This window comes from Pinus tabuliformis, chromosome 1_2 (assembly GCF_031772625.1).
Source record: "Pinus tabuliformis cultivar Carrire ecotype Pingquan chromosome 1_2, CPIR1, whole genome shotgun sequence".
NCBI lineage: Eukaryota > Viridiplantae > Streptophyta > Pinopsida > Pinales > Pinaceae > Pinus > Pinus tabuliformis.
This window is the reverse complement of record NC_142298.1, coordinates 691,750,397-691,768,967: the sequence shown is the minus strand read 5'-3', so window position 1 is coordinate 691,768,967 and position 18,571 is coordinate 691,750,397. Positions and strand designations below refer to the sequence as shown.

The 18,571-nt window shown below is 38.0% G+C and overlaps 1 long non-coding RNA gene across 1 annotated transcript in view; it reads left to right on the top strand.

The window, feature by feature from the left end:
- Positions 1-842: 842 nt before the first annotated feature.
- Positions 843-18,571, top strand: part of LOC149207635 (uncharacterized) — a 55,147-nt gene continuing 37,418 nt past the window's right edge. The window contains exon 1 of the long non-coding RNA XR_016252696.1: positions 843-1,278. This is a non-coding gene — a long non-coding RNA (uncharacterized LOC149207635). The remainder of the gene's footprint in view (positions 1,279-18,571) is intronic.

The window sequence follows — 18,571 nt, the reverse complement described above, 5'->3', positions numbered from 1 at the left end:
AAATCTTCAATCTCCAACTGTAGTTATAGTTATTTTCCCCACCTGCAAACTTCACCCTTTAGTTTTCAATCTCAAATCTTGATGTAGTATTATGGCTGGACATTTTACTCTTAATAAGACAATTTAGAATTTAAATCTTCTACGGTATATATCTCAATAAGAAAATTTCCAGAATTTATGTAATGTCGTTGTCGAATAATCTGGAATTAAAACTTGAAACTTGCAAGAAATAATTTACGCAGTAAAACTTTGTCATAAACGAAGTTATTTCAGAAATTTCATAAAGAAAATTATGTCCAATATTCCATAATACCATTCACTGAAAATAATTTACTGCGACCAAATAAAAATATTCCAGATACAATAAATCATTCAAAACATAGCATCGATTCTGAATGGGGATTTTACTGGACATTTAATAATTATTTCCAAACCATGTCTGTCCAATACGAAATAATACAATGAAGCTCCTCGCTGCAATGGCCTGCACGCCTCCTGCCCAACTGTTACTGATAATGAAGCTTACTTGTGCTTGTGGACCTTGACTGGACCCACCTAAAACACTCGTAGTATTGGGTTTAAATTCAACAATTCTAATTTAATAATCCTATCGGCTTCTCTTTACCTTTTGAGACAATTGCTAGTTAATAACATTCATGTATTATAAAATAATTATTTTAATATTTGTTAAAGTTTAACAACCATTTAGATCATATAATTAAACCAAAAAAAACCCACCATAAAGTACATTTGAAAAGTTAGGGTTGGCGAGTGGAAGCCTTCACCTGAACAGTATAAAATTCAAGTATAGCCTACCCTTTTAGGATTCATGAAAGTGCAAATGTTTGTATGCTATGCTATGCTGTGGTATGCTCGTCTACATTGGGTTTTGGAGGGTGATTTCTTGTTTTGTTCTGGTTAAGGCTAAGATGAAAGAATGCTTCTTCTGACACCTCTTGTAGGAGGGCGGCCATCGCCGTCCGCTGAACGGAAGCGAGTTCCTGAGCCCAATATCCATAATATATTTGTGCTGTGTCCAGGGTGTTTTTGTGTTTACTTTCTGTTAAGTGTTTTGCTTCGAATGTGGGATTTACCGCGTGTTTCCCATTTCCTCTAAAATCTAAATGTATGATAGCGAATGTATAATAAAAAAATGGATATAGAACAGAATTTTCCTAACCAGAAAATATGCTGTATATTTTTTGTTTAGCAGATTTCTAGGTCTGACCATTTGTGACCTTAGGTGCCTCGTGGGTTCAAGTATTTCTGCCATAACAGGTTTGTGGAAGATGCAAGATCTAGACGAGGTTTTCTGACAATTTTTGTTTTGTTTTTCGTATATATTTGCTTTATTTTAAATATTTTTATTTTCAAATTCTTTGGTTCTATGTAGCAATTATTAAACAGTAGATCTGGTTATTCATCCATTTAATGGAGACGAGCGGATTTGGGAAGTGGTATAAATAAAAAATGCCCATAGATTGAAAGCTTTAGTTATGTTGCCGTGTTATAAATTTTTTCTATTTGCATTTCCTGTTATTAGATGATTAAGAAAATGCCTTGTTAACAGGCAATCAACACGGGCGATTTATGATGGATTTTCTAAATATGTTTCTAGCCCATTCTTTTTTATTCATATGGTGTATTTTTTCAGAGGCCCAAAAGCATGGATTTTCCGTTGATCCATTGACCATTAACTAACACCCTTCATTTCTAACAAATTCCGTCAAAGAAAACAGTAATTCTGACTTCATTATTAGTAGTTCACCAATGAAATGGCTAGTAATCCTATCTAACTTCGTTACCCATAATGTTGTCCAAATCGTTCATTATTTCTAATCAGTAGCTTTGGGTGCCCATTTTCCACATTGCAGGTTTCTAACTAGTTATACAGTATAGGATTAGGTTCTCTTTTTCATTATTACCAACTTAGCTACCCATCATGTTGTTCAAAGCGTTCATTACTTCTAGTTAGCAGCTTTGGGTGTCCATTTTGCACATTGCAGGTTTCTAACTGAAAAACTGAAGAAGTATAAGAAATTGAAAATCTAGTTTTCACCAGTCTAAACTTGCTCCCAATAGACTAGATGGTTCTCTCTAAAATCTTGAGCATCTCAGAAATGCTACTGTTTCAGTTTTTCTGCGCAACAGATAAAGGAGATTCTATTAATTTCTTTGCAGAGTGGTTTTCAGTTCTCAGCGATCAATTTTCTTGTATTTTTCTAGTTTTTTTAAAACACTTATTGTGTATTTAATTTTATGCCAGGTGTTAATGGATCTACTTACCAGCATATTTATTATAGTCATGGGTTTTTTTTATCAGTGCTGCCCTGTAGCTATTTTGATAGGTCTGGAAAACTCAATCTTTTCTGCTCAACCATGTCCTCTTTCTGATTTAAATGAATAGCAAAAAAGTAACTGGTTTCACTGAAGAAATATAAAAATATGGTTTTGAACATGAATACTAAAAAATTTAAAATCACTTTTTCAATATTAAGCTTAATTTTTTTCTTAAAACACAATTTTCACCATTATCATTTTTTCCTTTGGCAAAACCATTAATTTCATGAAAAAGGAACAAAATTGCATTTTATAGATGCTAAAAACATTTGATGTGTAGTCTTATTGCTCAAGAGCATGGGAAAACTAAAAATAGAAAATACAAGTAAACTAAAAATAGAAAATACCAGTGAGAAAATTAAGTGATAAGATCATTTATTTCAATAACGCTTTTATTCTTCGGACAAAAAACTGTAATTTTATTTCAACCTTTGAAAAAAACAAAATTACATTTTTTGTTTGTCTTTAAGACTGACTAATAAGAAGTATGGAAAAGCTAAAAAAAGTATAATCATTGTTAAAATTTGAGCTGTTTGAAACGTGAACTCTCTTTGTTTGTTATCCCATTTTCTTTTTCCGCCCTTGCTTTATGATTTTCATTTGGATGGATCATGACCATAAGCATTTCTATCTTTTTGTTTTGAAATTCTCTTATTGATTTTTCATTGTTTTTGGGATTTTTCATTATTTTTTTGGGAAAATAGGATTAAAAGTTGTCGCCTTTTTGCCTTTTTTATTTTGTTGGTTTTTTTTGCCAAAGGGTAGAAGTCTTGAAGATGTCATGTCTAAAAACATGTGTGCCATCTGAATGTTGTGTTTTTATAGTTGAAAAGTTGAATCTGTTGGAGGGAGATATGTTTCAGCAAGATGTGCTCAGGTAGACTCTAGTCTACCTTGCTAGGTCTATTTCTACTTAGCATATAAAGATGAATGAGTTGTTGCCTTTTTTGCCTTTTTTATTTTGTGGGGTTTTTTTGCCAAAGGGGTAGAAGTCTTGAAGATGTCATGTCTGAAAACGTGTGCCATCTGAATGTTGTGTTTTTATAGTTCAAAAGTTGAATCTGTTGGAGGGAGTTATGTTTCAGCAAGATGTGGTCAGGTAGACTCTTAGTCTACCTTGCTAGGTCTATTTCTACCGTGCATACAAAGATATGATTTTTTTTGATTCTTTCAGCATTCATCTTTTGAAAGGAGAACCCAAAGCATTCATCTTTTGAAAGGAGAACCCAAAGTGCTCCCAACACCATCCAGAACCTCCTTATGATCCCAAAAAGGAAGAGGATCCAGAACGTCCCCAAAAGGAAAGAGGGAGGTTTGGAAAATTTTTCCAGCTTAGCATTTTTGTTACCACCATTGTTGTAGAATCAAATTTTGAAAACCAAGAGGTCATGGCTTGCTCTTTTCAGAATCAAAACCCTTCATGTCAAAACTTTCTTCGTATTCATATTTTCTTTGAAATCAAATTGAACAATGAAATAACTTTTTGAACATTTTGGATCATGTCATAAAAACCCATCAATCTAAAGTTTTAGCCCTGGGCAAAAATTGTTAAATCTGCGAATCACAGCCTTTGATTGAAGAACTGAAAGAATTGATCTATTTCTTTTAGATTTACTTTCAGATCTGACACTTGTTCTGATTGTTCAACAATATAAAGTCCTAAACTCAACTATGGCTGTTACATTGTAACAAGACCTTTCCCTGAGTTGCCTCCTGTGAGAAATTGAAGCAGCTGGGCCTGAAGCACCTCCACACAACCTGAAAAGCCATACAATAGTGGACTCTTCCACTGTATGCCACAATCACGCATCTGAGAAAAAAAAATTGAAGTTGCTTTCCTTCACATAGAAGTCGTTGCATGGCTACTGGGATCCTCAATTGTTTCTCTAAGATCTGCATTTTGAGACTCAAAATGGGGTTGAGGTCTCATTTAGAGCCTTAACAAAAGTTTGGAAAACTTTCACATCGTTTTGAAACCTTGATCAGATCCGGTTCTTCCGTCTTTCCCACCCTCCCCAGTGGAGGAAAACAACGGGTTTTTTTAATTAGATTGTGCTCCGATTTGTCTAATGGAATGAGAGAATAAAATTCTGAACAGGGAAGTCTTAAGAGTGAAGTTGTGGATCTGTAAGGCTGTGCTTATTGAGATTCTAGCCATCGTTTTTCTCTTAAATGGATCCAGATTTCAAACTTACCTTGCGGATGGCGGGAGGGGTGTTTGAGCTTCAGCGTCCTCACTAAAACTGAGCTCAATTTAATTTATTTTCCAACACTGAAATTAGTGGTCTCTAAATCTGAACATGCAAGTCTTAAGAGTCAAGTTGTGGATCTGTAAGTTTGTGCTTATTGAGATTTTAGCCATCGTTTCTCTTAAATGGATCCAGATTTCAAACTTACCTTGCGGATGGCGGTAGGGGTGTTTGAGCTTCAGCGTCCTCACTAAAACCAACACTGATATTAGTGGGCTCTCTCTAAAGACGACTAAATCCAGTTTTCAACATGAAGACAGTTTGATGGGCTTTCATTCGAGACAACAACCGAATCTAGTCCTTGATCTAATTACATTTTATTTTGTATAAAAAATCTAAAATTTTAGTTTTCAACATTACAAAAATCAGTGTTGAAAATATTGGTATTCGCAAAATATCAGCAGAAAACATCCTATGGGCAATATTGGCGAAAATATGGGCAAATATTGCCAAGCATAAAAATGCATAATATATTCATTTATTTCTTCAGATTTTTAAACATATAAAACAATAACAACATGAAATAAACACATTGAAACATAAATATGAAGAAAGCACTGATATATATGATGTCAAATAGAAATGATACATCAAAGGCGATACCAAATCCTGATCCTTGATAATTGTCCATTCAAGGACTCAAATTATAGCATCACATATATAAAAGTATCTCATCATCATGAGTTATATGTAGCAAAACAAATAAAACTAGTAGCGATCTATTTGAAATCACTGCCCTCTCCCCCTTTTACGGGAAAACATGATGGGCTGTTTGCCAAACCTGCCCCTAGTAGTAGAAGGCCCTCGCCCTGCTTCTGCACCTAATGTCAAATAATGAGGCTAGGTATGGAGCTGTGCTCTCCTATATCTATAGCATATGGTGTTGATGTTGATGCTCCCACAGTGTTTTCCTGCTCCTCCTTTGAGTGCTCCTCCTCCTCCGAGTCTTCCTCTTGCTGCCCCTGTTCTAATGGATCATTTGGCTCTAACCATGAAGGTGACTCCTCCAAGATGGGTTCCGCAGACTCCACCCTCCACTGAGACAATACATCAATATTGTCTAAGGAAATGGCATTTGGATCCATTGGTGCTTCTATTTGCCTCACTCGAAGTCGGATGTTGTAATGCACATACACTAAATCATTGAGGCGTGTGAACTCCAACTTGTAAGAGTGTTAAAAGAAGTAATGAGTCTTGACTCTTGACTCTTGACACTTGAAGGTCATAAATTAAAAATAAAAAATTACAATAAGTGTAATTGCTCCACTGAACGCTGGAGCCTTCAATGTTATACCTGTTGTGTTTTTTTGCATATATTTTTTCAAATACACTTCAATCGCTCTCACACCCTGAAGAGCTACATGTTTGACTCAAGATTCTTATGGCCAATTTCTGCAAATTTGGTGCCCTTGCACCATAGCTTTCGCTACCAAATATCTACAACAAAATAAAGAAATAAAAAATTCAAAAACTTAAAACATAATTAGACTTTCAAATAAAAGTTACGTAATTGAATTTAAAAAAAATAGAATTATAAGTAAGGAAATTCTAAAAAATAGAATTATAAGTAAGGAAATTCTAAATTGAAAATTTTAATTTCTAATGAGTGATGACTTGTCACTTACGTGGCATGAAGAGGGTCTTGTCCCTAATAGCATCATCAAAGCCAAATAGGCCAACAGAATCCTGATAAAATTGTATCTCGTGATTGATTTTGCTATGAAGCTTAGGATTAGGTACCATCCTATGAATACAGGAATGGAGCCCTTCCATCACCTCACCATCAAAATCAAAGCCGCATTTGTAAGAAAATGTGGGGTTGAGGAAGAGTGCTGCTGCACGAATGGGTCGATGAAGCACCCTTGTTCACCGACTATCAATCACATCCCATAACATCATATGTCTATCAAGGCCAGCAGAACCCTTGTCTGCATAATAAGAACGAATGGCCTCCTTGGCCCTATCCATGGCCTCATACAAATAAGCCATTGCAGGCTTCTCCCCATCTACCAATCTGAAAACCTTTACTATAGGTTCACTAACTAAGCTTGTTTTTTCTACTCCACGCCAAAACGTGTTAGAGTACACCATTTTTACAATGGCTTTCTTGTCCTGTCTCCAGTTGTATCTACAATTACGCCAGTCATCAGACACAAACATTTGCTTCAACTCGAACTGACATTGAAGCAAAGACTGAAGAGTAATAAAGTTTGTGGCAAAACGTGTGATCGTAGGACGTCGCAACTCCTTGTTTCTAGTGAACTTCCTCATGACGCTAAGAACAAAAGCATGGTTATAAATAAACTTGGGGACGCTTCTAGCCATATCAACCGCCTCCTTGATGAATGAGAGTTTCCCCATATCTTCAAGCAATAAATCGAGACAATGTGCTGCACACGGAGTCCAGAACAATGTGCGATGCCTCTCCATAAGCATTTTGCCGACAGACACATAATTAGCTGCATTGTTTGTTATGACTTGCACCACATTCTGCACACCAATCTCCCGAATGAATCCATCTAACAACTCACATATCGTTGGTGCATCTTTGATATGTTCTGATGCATCCACTGATTTAATAAACATGGTACCTTTAGGACAATGTACCAAGAAATTTAGAAGGGTCCTACCCTTCCTATCTGTCCAACCATCAGACATCATTGTGCATCTAATAACTTCCCATGTTTTTTTTCAACTCCGCCAATCTAGAGTTGATGTCCTGCTTTTTTGCTTAAAGAATTGCCCTCCGCAACTCCTCATATGTAGCACTTTTGTACCCTGGGCCCACAACAACAAAAGCATCACACATTGGCTGCCAAAATGGATTGGTTTTGGTGATGCTGAGAGGTAAGTCGCTCCAGAAAAGACACCTCCTCATGACTCTATCTGCTTCTTGCTTCTCCTTTTTTTTAACAAGTGATTTTATGCTAGGTTGTGATCCATGTCTTGTTCGTGGAACAAAAAATGATGACCTCGCACTAGCAGTAGCAGGTGACGCTGTGGAGCCGCTCCCACCACCCTCAGCATCAAAATTAGGAGAATATATCCCTAAAGATCTACTTGCACGTTCAGCCTTGTTTCTTTCTGTCTTTTTCATCAATTGCTTCAAGAGATTTTTGTATAAGCTCCGGACTAGAAACTATACAAATCCCAACATCATATCCAGTGAGTCTAGCTAGATGGTATTTCAATTGTGTAACCCCTCCTGTCATCCTCGTTCCACACAATTTGCATGTAAGATATGCTCGATTTGTCCCACCATCAGGCTCCCCATAGTTCCAAAATGGGTCCAAGGCTTTTGGCATATTTGAATTTTGTAGTGAGCTAACTCAAACCTAGGGCACCAAATTTTTTTTTTTTGGAACTAATAAGTAATAACCACATCATTTTACAAAATATTTTTTTTGCTACATTATTTGCAATGTGAATTCAATGAAAAACCATAAATGACAATAAGAGGGTGTATTTGAAAGTTTAAAAAAAAAATGGAGTTTGCTCTCCAAATATAGAGAAAACCCTTGCATTTGCTCATGGTCATGAAAATCATAGCAAATGGAAAAAAAAAAGAAGCAAAATGATTGTAGGCAAATAGGCAAGCAAGAATAATCCGAAAACTATCAAAAAATTCATTAACATAGGGGTTTATTTGAACATCCCTGTTAATGGAAGAAATGAAATTGTCTCACTGTTCTTCAAGCTTAGATCAACAAAATCTTCGTTGTTGGTAGCAATAATGGCTATTAAACACTCAAACCCTCCTTGGCAGCAAGCACATAGCTCTCCCCTTTCTTCATGAAAATGATTGAAAAAAAAAACAAAAGTGGACTTTTCTATCCGCGGCGACATCTTTTGCTGTTGCCCGATATTTCCCCAAGATATCGCCGATATTTCGGAAATGTCGCGATATTTTTGGGGAGACAAAATATCGCGATATTTCCTTGGCAATATCTCGTCTCCTCGAAAATATCGCGATATTGTCTACACTGAGAAAAATGATATTAAATTAAATTGAATTTTTAATTTAAAAATAAAAATGAAAATTTTAACCTTCTGAAATTAAAATTAAGCCTAATAACATTAATTGCCATTTAATTTTAAAAGAAAGCTGCCAATTTGTTAAATATGGTAATTAATAATTATTTCAAGACATTTTGGGAATAAAATATATTTTTTTTTCCCTAGAAAAATGATATTAAATTAAATTGAATTTTTAATTTAAAAATAAAAATGAAAATTTTAACCTTCTGAAATTAAAATTAAGCCTAATAACATTAATTGCCATTTAATTTTAAAAGAAAGCTGCCAATTTGTTAAATATGGTAATTAATAATTATTTCAAGACATTTTGGGAATAAAATATTTTTTTTTTTCCCTCTTTTCTTAAAAGAGAAAACTAAGAGAAGAGAGAGAAAACTAAGAGAAGAGATAGTAGAACTCATATGCATGCCTTACTAAACTTAACAAATAGAGAGTTGGAATTCATATATGGGAGTAGTGTAACAAGGCCAAGAATTTCCTGGTTTATTCATATATGGGAGTAGTCTAACAAAGCGGAGGAATTCCCTGGTTTTCGTAGCCGCCCCAGCAAAACGTCAGGGTTCGGCGATCGGCAATTTCTCCGCCCTCCGCCATTGTCCGCGAGCTCCGCTACCTTTCCGCATTAAAGTCCTGATTTGATTGGAGCTGGTTTGACAGAATTCGCGCTGCGGGGAGTTAATGTGCGTTTCAATTCGAAATTTTGCAAACCAGGTCTTTACCATTCAGAGAATGTACCTGCGCGTTCAGCATTAGAGAATGTACCTGCGCGTTCAGCATTGTCGCAATGAAGCGGAGAAGTGCGGAGAGTATGGAACACCCAGGGAGGAAAACTGAAAGAGGCATTTCGGATTCTGCAGGAGGAGGGCGTTGGAGTGGTGTGGTGTACGTAAGACCGGGTGCTAGAGGAGTGTGTTATGGAGAAAGCATGGGAAGAAGCCAAATTCATCCAAGCCCACATGATCCGAACCGGATTCAATGCAGATACAGTTTTAGCAACTAAGCTTTTGGGACTGTATTCCAAGTGCGGGAATTTGGTGGAAGCTCGCCAAGTGTTCGATGGAATGTTTGAACCGAATGTAGCCTCATGGACTGCTATGATCGGTGCTTACTCTGGGTATGGATATGGTGAGAAGGCGCTGAAGTTGTTTTATGAGATGCAAAACAAGGACCTGTATATAAGTGGCCACAGCAAATAGCATTCTGGAGTCTGGACTACAAAATTGTGATTACAGCAAGGCTGTAGAGCCCTTCTAAAGTTGGCTGCCATGTAAAAATCCAGTGAGAGTTGAAGGCATTCACTCAGCTTTCTGCATCTTTGAGTCATCAGTCCCCTCTTGTTGTGTATATATACAAAATGCAATGATTGCTGGATATATACAAAATGGGTATCTTGATGAAGCAGTGAAGCTGTTTCAAGGAATGCCATTTCGAGATATTGTCTCGTGGAATACAATGGTTGCAGGTTATGTACAGAGTGGGCATTTCTATGAGGCATTGACACTTTTTCAGGAACTGCAATTGACTGATATGAAGCCAGACTTGGACACATTTGCCGGTGTGCTTCCAGCATGTGCCAATTTGGTAGCTCTGGGACATGGCAAGTTGGTCCACAATTGTATAGTTAAAAATGGATTTCAATCTGATCATGATGATTTTATGGGTATCATAGAACTTAAGAAGTAAGATAGTGCTGCAAGTCATAAAACATAAGTGTAAGATGGTTTTTGGCTCTCGAGTGCTTGAAATATCTATAATTTTGACTTTGAGTTGGCAAAGCTCAGGGCTTCAACATAAGTTCATGCTCCCATAGCTTTGCTGCATTTTATTTTTCAGTAAGTGATTGGGGGTAAAAATAATATCAATATCTTACTGAAATTTCACAGGGATTTCGTTAAACATGGAGTCTTCTTCCTCCCTGCTTTGTACAATGTAGACCATGCTTAACTGAAGGCAATGGCCACGTGCATTTCTGGTAAGGTGTGCCTTTGCTTCCAATGTCATAGCCAAGGGCCTGAAATATGGCTTATGGGTTGCATAGAATACACATACTGAAATAATTACTTGAAACAGGCAATTGTCTGCATAGTTCCTTCCATGGATGAATATAAAGCTACTCTGTATCTGTACATTAACTTTATCCATCGGGGAATATTTGTTTGATGAACAAGACTCTAACGGTGAGATTTGTGTGAAGCCTTCTTAAAATTCTGGAATGCTAAAGTATTGATTACAAATGACCTCACATCATCCATAAGGTTTAAATGGGGCATCAAGTAACTACGGCAGCAATTATACTTGAAAATGTGCTAATTAAACAATTAGCTACTTAATAGTGAGAAACATGCATCCCAGGTTTTCTCCTACAAGTAAAAAAAACAACCTCTACCTACATATGCCTCGTTCCACCATTAGTGGTTTTGATGTGACAGTAGGTTGTCTCCTACTGTGTCATTGCTTAGTAAGAAATCCTTTTTTATGCAGCATTAAGGCGCTGATCAGTTGAACTTGGAACATAAGGCTCATGTTAGATATAAGTAAATTGGTTTCTCAGATTTTGAACCGGTGAGACTCACGGTCGCAACATAACTCCAGACTTATTTTCATGTTCTCTCTGTAGCTAGAGAGGCAGGGGATGTGTCCTTATTTCCTCCTGAAAATGGGGATGTCTGGGAAACATCCCCCATGGCTATCCCTTGTGCAAACTGGAAGCAGTTTCGCGCTGGTTCCCCCAAAAATTATTCACTAACTAGTTCAGCATTCAAACCATGACAAATGCCAAATATTATCTATTCAGTGGGTTATAATTTTGTGTTAAACACAACTAGCCTATGTCAGATTCCATGTTCATTTTGTATGGGTTTACCAGCAAATCCTTTTTTCGTCTGGAATGGGGTCAAGCTCTTGGGAAATTGCTTTGGGGATAACCTGAGGCCCTGAACAGGGTCAATTTCTTGGGAAATGTCACTTGAGGGATATAGTAAAGCCCTGAATGGGGTCAATATCTTAAGACATGTCGTTTCAGTGTATAAAGTAAAGCCCTGAAAGATTCATATAAAAGCCTGCTTATTCTTAAGGGACCTATGATAAAAAGACATGACAAGCAGTTGAAGACCAATTACCATTTGGGCATTAGCAACCAATCAACCCATGACAGCATTTGAGCTGGGCAACTAAAACTAAAAAGAATTCGTTATTGCTCGCCATGAGAAATCTATTGGGAAGTGAATGTTTCAACATAAGAAGACTACTGAAGTGAGAGAGGAGTTAGCAAACAAAAGAAAATAGAACTTCTTAAAGTCTTAGAAGCTAGATGAGAGAACAGGGACTTAGTTTTCTTGCTCTACATGTCTGGCAGCTCCTTTGAGAAACCATGGTCCATGGCTAAGGGACAAAAGCCATGTAATAGTACTTAGTAGTAGATGATAAGAATGCTGTGTTGTTTTCTTCTTTTGCATGTGTTATTAAATAAAACTCATTGTGGTTATTTGTTGTATGTGTGTTTTTTTTTTTAGACAAAGGTCGGGTGCTGTTCATTAAACTGAAAAAAAGATGAGGCTAAAGCCTTACATAGGATGCTTCAGGAGCATTTTGGGGCCAAGGAATTACAAAAAGGGCTTTTTCCTTGGTCCTTACTTTAACTGGACTGCTACTATTGCTACTTATGCTGCTATAGATTTTGACATACTGTTGTCCCCAAAATTTACATTTACAAAGCATGATTAGTCAATCTCGATGTGGCTCATCTTTCTTGCGGTTGATCCCTCTGGATCCTGGTCAGCTTCGATTGGCTTGGCGCTGGAGGAGGATGTGGCATCTTTCTTTTCCAGCATATTCTTGAGAATTTCAATCCTCTCTTCAGCGTGGGCGCATCTGTTGTGTAAAGCGTTGAACTGTTCATGGAGGGTATGGACCCTGTGCAGAAAAAGGTTCATTTCTGCTCTATACTTATCATGGAGGATTTTGACTTGCTCTTCCAGCCGACTCTCCAAAATACGAACTTTGTCCTCCATCCGGTTCTCCATGCTGCGAACTAGGTCCTCCAAGGCTCTCTGTTGAGCTCGGACTTCATTAAACTCCATGTTCAGGTCACGGCAGTGAAAACAATCCTCTGGGCGTTCCATTGTATCCTTTGTCTGAGTAGTAGCGATGTTCCTTTGCTTTTGCCCTTGATGTTGACGATTCACTTTGCTGTTGATAGGGATTCTACTAAGGCTCTCGGAGGTGATAAGAGCACTTAGGAGAAAGCGCTTTAAGTGCCTGAAACTGTCGCTAATACCGCTTGGGAATCGGTTAAGCTCAACAGCGCTCCCACTTTTTGACAGAGTGAGAACGGAACTTCTAAAACGCTCAACAATCTTGCTTCTATCTGGCTTACTAAGATGGTCTGCAAAATAGACTCCTCTCTCAAGTTTACCGCAGGGAATTTCAACTGTGAGTTGTAGCTTTTGCGCTGAAGGGATATTTAAAGAATTTCTGCAGATACGAGGGCGGGAGAGGGATCTACACTTCCCAATGCTCCACTGATTATTTCTGCTCATATCTTGACTGAGATCGACTTTTCTGTGACAAGGACGATTTTCTGATCTATGAATCTTGATTCCCCTGCTTTGGAGTGAGCTTCTGTGCCGACTGTTGATACAATTTCTATCATTCTGGTCTGTTCTGACCTCTGATCTGGTGATTTGGTTGCTGTGGCAGATTCTATTGGGTGGGGTACCGCGTGAGCTGATTAGATGTGCGTCTTTCATGGCAGCAATTGGATAGTTAAGTGATCATTGCAGCTGAGCTGGCCTTTGGGTCGATTACAGGCTTTGTTGGCGTGGTGGTCAGCCTTTTTGTTGAGTCCCCTTAGGATATGAAAATAGTGGGCTTCCTCCAGCATGCTGTGCAGAACTTGATTTCTGTTGTTGATTTGTTGCAGCAGAATGTTTGGTGAAGTCCGCTTTTGCTCCATGAGCCGGATAATAATTGCTGAGTCACCAAAAACGTTCACTTTCTTTATGCCCAGATTGATCACTTGATTGAGTCCTTGGAATAAAGCCAGGCCTTCGGCCCGATTGTTGGATAGGTCCCCCAATCCCCATTCAAAATGCAAGATAGACTCACCATTTGCATTGCATATGATGCCTCCAGCACCTGCGAGACCGGGGTTAGATTTTGAGGCACCATCGAAGAAGAGGCAATATTTGTTGCAGTTGCTCAACCAAAGAGCGAATTCTTCCTCCTTAGGCCTCAGCTTCCAAGCTGTGATTGTCTCTTTTGAGCTTGAGTTATCCTTTTCTTGTTCGTGGGCACTGATGATGCTACCATAATTAATCAAATTTCTTTCTTCTGCACTGAAGCTGCTGAGATTGACTTTGCTGTGGGTGCGAATAGTCACAGCTTCTACAGCTAAGTTGATAGTTTTATGACACATATATCTGGAATTGTGTCCTTTGTCTTGGAACACTTTCTTGTTTCTGGCTAGCCATATGCTCCAAAGAAGAGTTAATGGTAGAGTGATCTTCTTACTCTTCCATGGGCAAAGCTTCTTCCAATTTTGGACTGTCTCTGCTATGTTTGACTTAGGATTCCATTCTACTCCCCCCACGATGCTATTTCTTTCCAACATTTTGCAGCCACTTGGCATTCCATAAACAGATGCTGTATTGTCTCTTCAGCTTGAAGACAGTTTGGGCACCTAGAGGGGCCTAGGATGCCCCTTTTTTTAAGGTTCTCAGCTGTTAAGATCTTACCTTTCAGAAGGAGCCAGCAAAAGAATTTAACTTTAGGAGGGGCTTCCGCTTTCCAAACCAGTCTCCAATGACTCCATGTGTCCTGCGGAAAGGTATTAGCACATAAATGGTGGTACCCTGCTTTGGCTGTGTATTCAGTTCCTGTGGGGTCCCATCGAAAACTATCTCTGCCTCCCTTATGAATAGGTGCCTTACTGTGCAGTTGGTCTTTTAGAGCAATGAAGCTTGTTTCCAGATCCCTTGGGTAGTCCGGCAAAGTCCAGCCAATCCAAGCTTGGGAGGAGCTTCCCCACTTAGTGATTTGGGCTAAATTCCATATTCCTCTGTTGTTTAACCAGTTTAAGGCTGGAATTGCTTCTGCTTTGGATCCTATGGGGCTCTGGCCTAGGATTCTATCTTTAGAAATGCTGATGCTACTTCCCTCTCCAGGAACTTTAGAGATATGTTGGGTCATGAGTGGGATAATTTTCTTGCACAATTTCCAGATGTTGGAGCTGTCTCTGTTGGGAATATTAGCTTCCAGGAGCTTGTGCCTAGAACTGCTGAGATACTTGGCTTCTAAGACTGATTTCCACCAGGCAGAACCCCCAGTGATTAATCTCCAAACAATTTTAGCCCCGAGAGCTAGATTCAAAAGATATGGGGACCTTATTCCGAGGCCTCCTTTTTCTTGGGGCTGGATGACATTTTTCCAGCCAACCAAGTTGAACTTTTTTTTCTCCGATTTCCCTCCTTGCCAGAGGAAGAAACGAAGGGCCTTCTCCAGTTTGTGATGGAAGTACATTGGAGCTTGTAACAATGAAAAACGATAGATAGGGAGAGAAATCAAACCTGATTTGAGAAGAACAAGACGGCCTACTGGGTTCAGCCACATGGTTCCCCATTGTTGGGTTTTCCTTTTGATTTTGTCGAGAATTATGTTCCAAGTTTCAGTCTTCAGGGGACCCTTACTCACCGGCATCCCTAGATAGGTGAAATGATTCCAATCGATCTTGTAAGAGACCTCTAAAATATTTGCAATATTTTGAATGGTGTGAGCTGTTGCATTCCATCCGTAGATGCAGCTTTTGACTTGGTTGATTCTTCCTCCGGAGCAGTCCATGAATTGGTCCATGATCTTTTTGAAGCGCCTGGCAATGATGGTCGATGCACCACCCATCAGGAGGGTATCATCGGCGAATTGGGAGTGGTTGATGTTCTTTGTGCCCTGCTCAAATTGGATACCTGTAATTAAGCCTGTTCTTCGATTGTAATCCAAGGCTTTGCTGAGGGATTCAGCCATGAGAATGAAAAGGTAGGGAGAAAGGGGGCAGCCTTGCCTGAGGCCTCGGGAGGATTGAAAGGCTGCGCAAGGTCTTCCATTCACCAGAGGCGAGATCCAAGGATTTGAGATACAGGCTTTGACCATATTGATGAAGGATGCATTGAATCCCAGTTTGCTCAAAACAGCAAAAAGGAAGGAGTGTCTGACTCTATCGAAGGCATTTGCAAGATCAAGTTTAAGGATGAATCATTTTTCCTTTCGACTAAGACTAGAGTGGATGGCTTCTTGTACCAAAAGGATAGAGTCGGAGATGTGCCTGTTGGCTAAAAAACCTCCCTGATTTTGTTGTATGTGTGTTTTAAATGCTTATACTAACACTGAAAATTAGTTGGATTTGTCTTCTAAAAGCCAGATCAGTTTTGGTATCCGAGCACATTACAAAACTTAAGAAATACATCAAGTGATATACCAGAACAGGTCGATCATTTAAATAGATTTGATCATTGAGATCATCATAGAAACTTTGCTAGTGGAGAAGAGCTCATAAATACGAGTTATTAGGTTATAGAAGGCCAAGAGTGCGGACCATTGAAACAGCCAGTGGGATCATTGAGATCATCATAACAACTTTGCTAATGGAGAAGTGCTCATAAATACATGTTATTATGGTATTTGCGGGGCATGTGATGAGCACTTCTCCATTCTTAATCATAAATGAGATCTGTAAAACACATCCTTGATAAAATATCTGGCTGAAATTCTGATTAAACTCATTTTTCAATACGCACCAAGTATATCTCAAAGGACATTATAAATTAAACATAATACATTAACACGATCCAAAGAATCCTACAAAAGCACTGAGAAATATGCAAACTCTTGAAGCAATGAATCTGTAATAAACAAAATAAGCAGAAATACCCGGAGATCTTGGATACATATGTAAGATTTAGGAGTACTTGACTGTTTGATTGATAAATAATAAACAAAACACTTCCAAAATCATGACCTTGAGCCAAAGATTTTGAAATATAAAACATTAAATTTCATTGCATGAAACAAGGACCTGTATATAAGTGGCCACAGCAAATAGCATTCTGGAGTCTGGACTACAAAATTGTGATTACAGCAAGGCTGTAGAGCCCTTCTAAAGTTGGCTGCCATGTAAAAATCCAGTGAGAGTTGAAGGCATTCACTCAGCTTTCTGCATCTTTGAGTCATCAGTCCCCTCAGTCCCCTCTTGTTGTGTCAGATTCCTTGAAATTATCTACAAATTCAAAAGGATGATTTGCTTTGCAGGAATCCAGAGGTTTTTTCTATAGTTTTTCTCCGATATGGTCTTGAGTATAAGCTCAATCCTCAAGGCAGAAGCTGTTCCTGATCTAGGAATGGTGACAAATGCTATACTCTGTTTGTATTGTCTCTTTTCCTCCTCCAGTTTTATTTGAGGCATCAGAAATGGTGAATAACATCTAATGGCTTTGAAAATGTGAGTTTTGTCCACATGGATGGTGTGTTGATTCACATGATTTACAGAACTTATTAACCTTCTAATCAATGCACCCAAAACAGGTCCTTATATGAAAGATAAAATCGTTTCGATCTAGGAAAAGCTAAGAAACTTCTTCCTACTGCAATATGTTTGTAGTGGCACAATCAATTTCAAGATAGATCTAGAAAAAGAAATGATATTTTTCAAAAAATTAGAGACAGAAAATATTATATAGAACAATATCCAAAAGAAAATTATTCTATTAGAACAGAATTGAACATAACAGTCCAATTTGAATATGCTAATAAGTTAATAACATGATCCTCTAATATATAGAAATTATAATTTTACCAATATCTATCGTCTGCAAAAAGATTAGGATATTTCAGAAAAGATGAAACCATATTTTAGTTTTTCATCACTCAAGGATTAAGATAAATTACAAAAAGGGGAACAATAGTAGGCTCAGCGCAACCATTAAGGCACTTGGCCCCAAATCTCTAGCAAAACAGTAGATTCACAGAGACCAGATAAACTCAGGTTGTGAACTAGCAAAGACTATGCCATCACAATGCCTAACTGACAAAAAAAAAATCAAAGAGGCATCAGATAAAAATATGCCTCAAAGAAGTTGTAATTTTAGCTACAATTATGTAATCAGTGTTTTTACAAGCCAAAGAAGCCAAAATAGACCAAGTTTACATGTTCATCCAGAAGCTTGAGAACTTGGTCAATGGTGATTACAGGTAGTCGGAAAACCATCGTTTTCATGTGGTTGACCTTGTCCATATATGGTAGGTGAAACTAAACTTATCACTCAAGTGGAGGTTGTTGGAAAATCCATCCATTCATTGGTCTATGCAGTGGCCACACATTTATGGAGTAACTACATCATCACTTGGACTAGGGTGGGGGAGAAGCATGAAAATAAGCCTTGGCATTTCAGAAAGAAATCTGGAATGGAGTTTTGGTTTCTTGCAGCTAGTTGATATGAGAGTAGGTTGGTCCAAGAGCAGCATTCATACTACCTTGGAAAATCTAGGGTAAGTTGGCAAACATTCTTGGGAAAGTTTTCTTTGTGTAGTTGGAGATTCAAACTAATTCTATTTTGGCTAAGATTCATGTTTGATGTTTAAAATTTTGTTCTACAGTATCATGGTGCTGTATTTCAGAATATATATCTGCTGTATTTTCTTTTTCCCTGAAAAATAAAACTTATATTTTCATAGTGAAGTGAAATATACATTGTCAGACCAGGTTTGAAACCTGATCTAATCTGGATAATGATCCAAGAAGAAAATGACCAAAAGGATAAACTGTAATAGACAATTAAACATCTTTATCAAGATAATCGTTCATCTCAAAACTTCCTTTCTTTAAAGATGGAACTCCATCACTTGAATTTCCTGCCCATCTAGGATTTCATAGATGCCAAGAGAAACAGATGGCAATT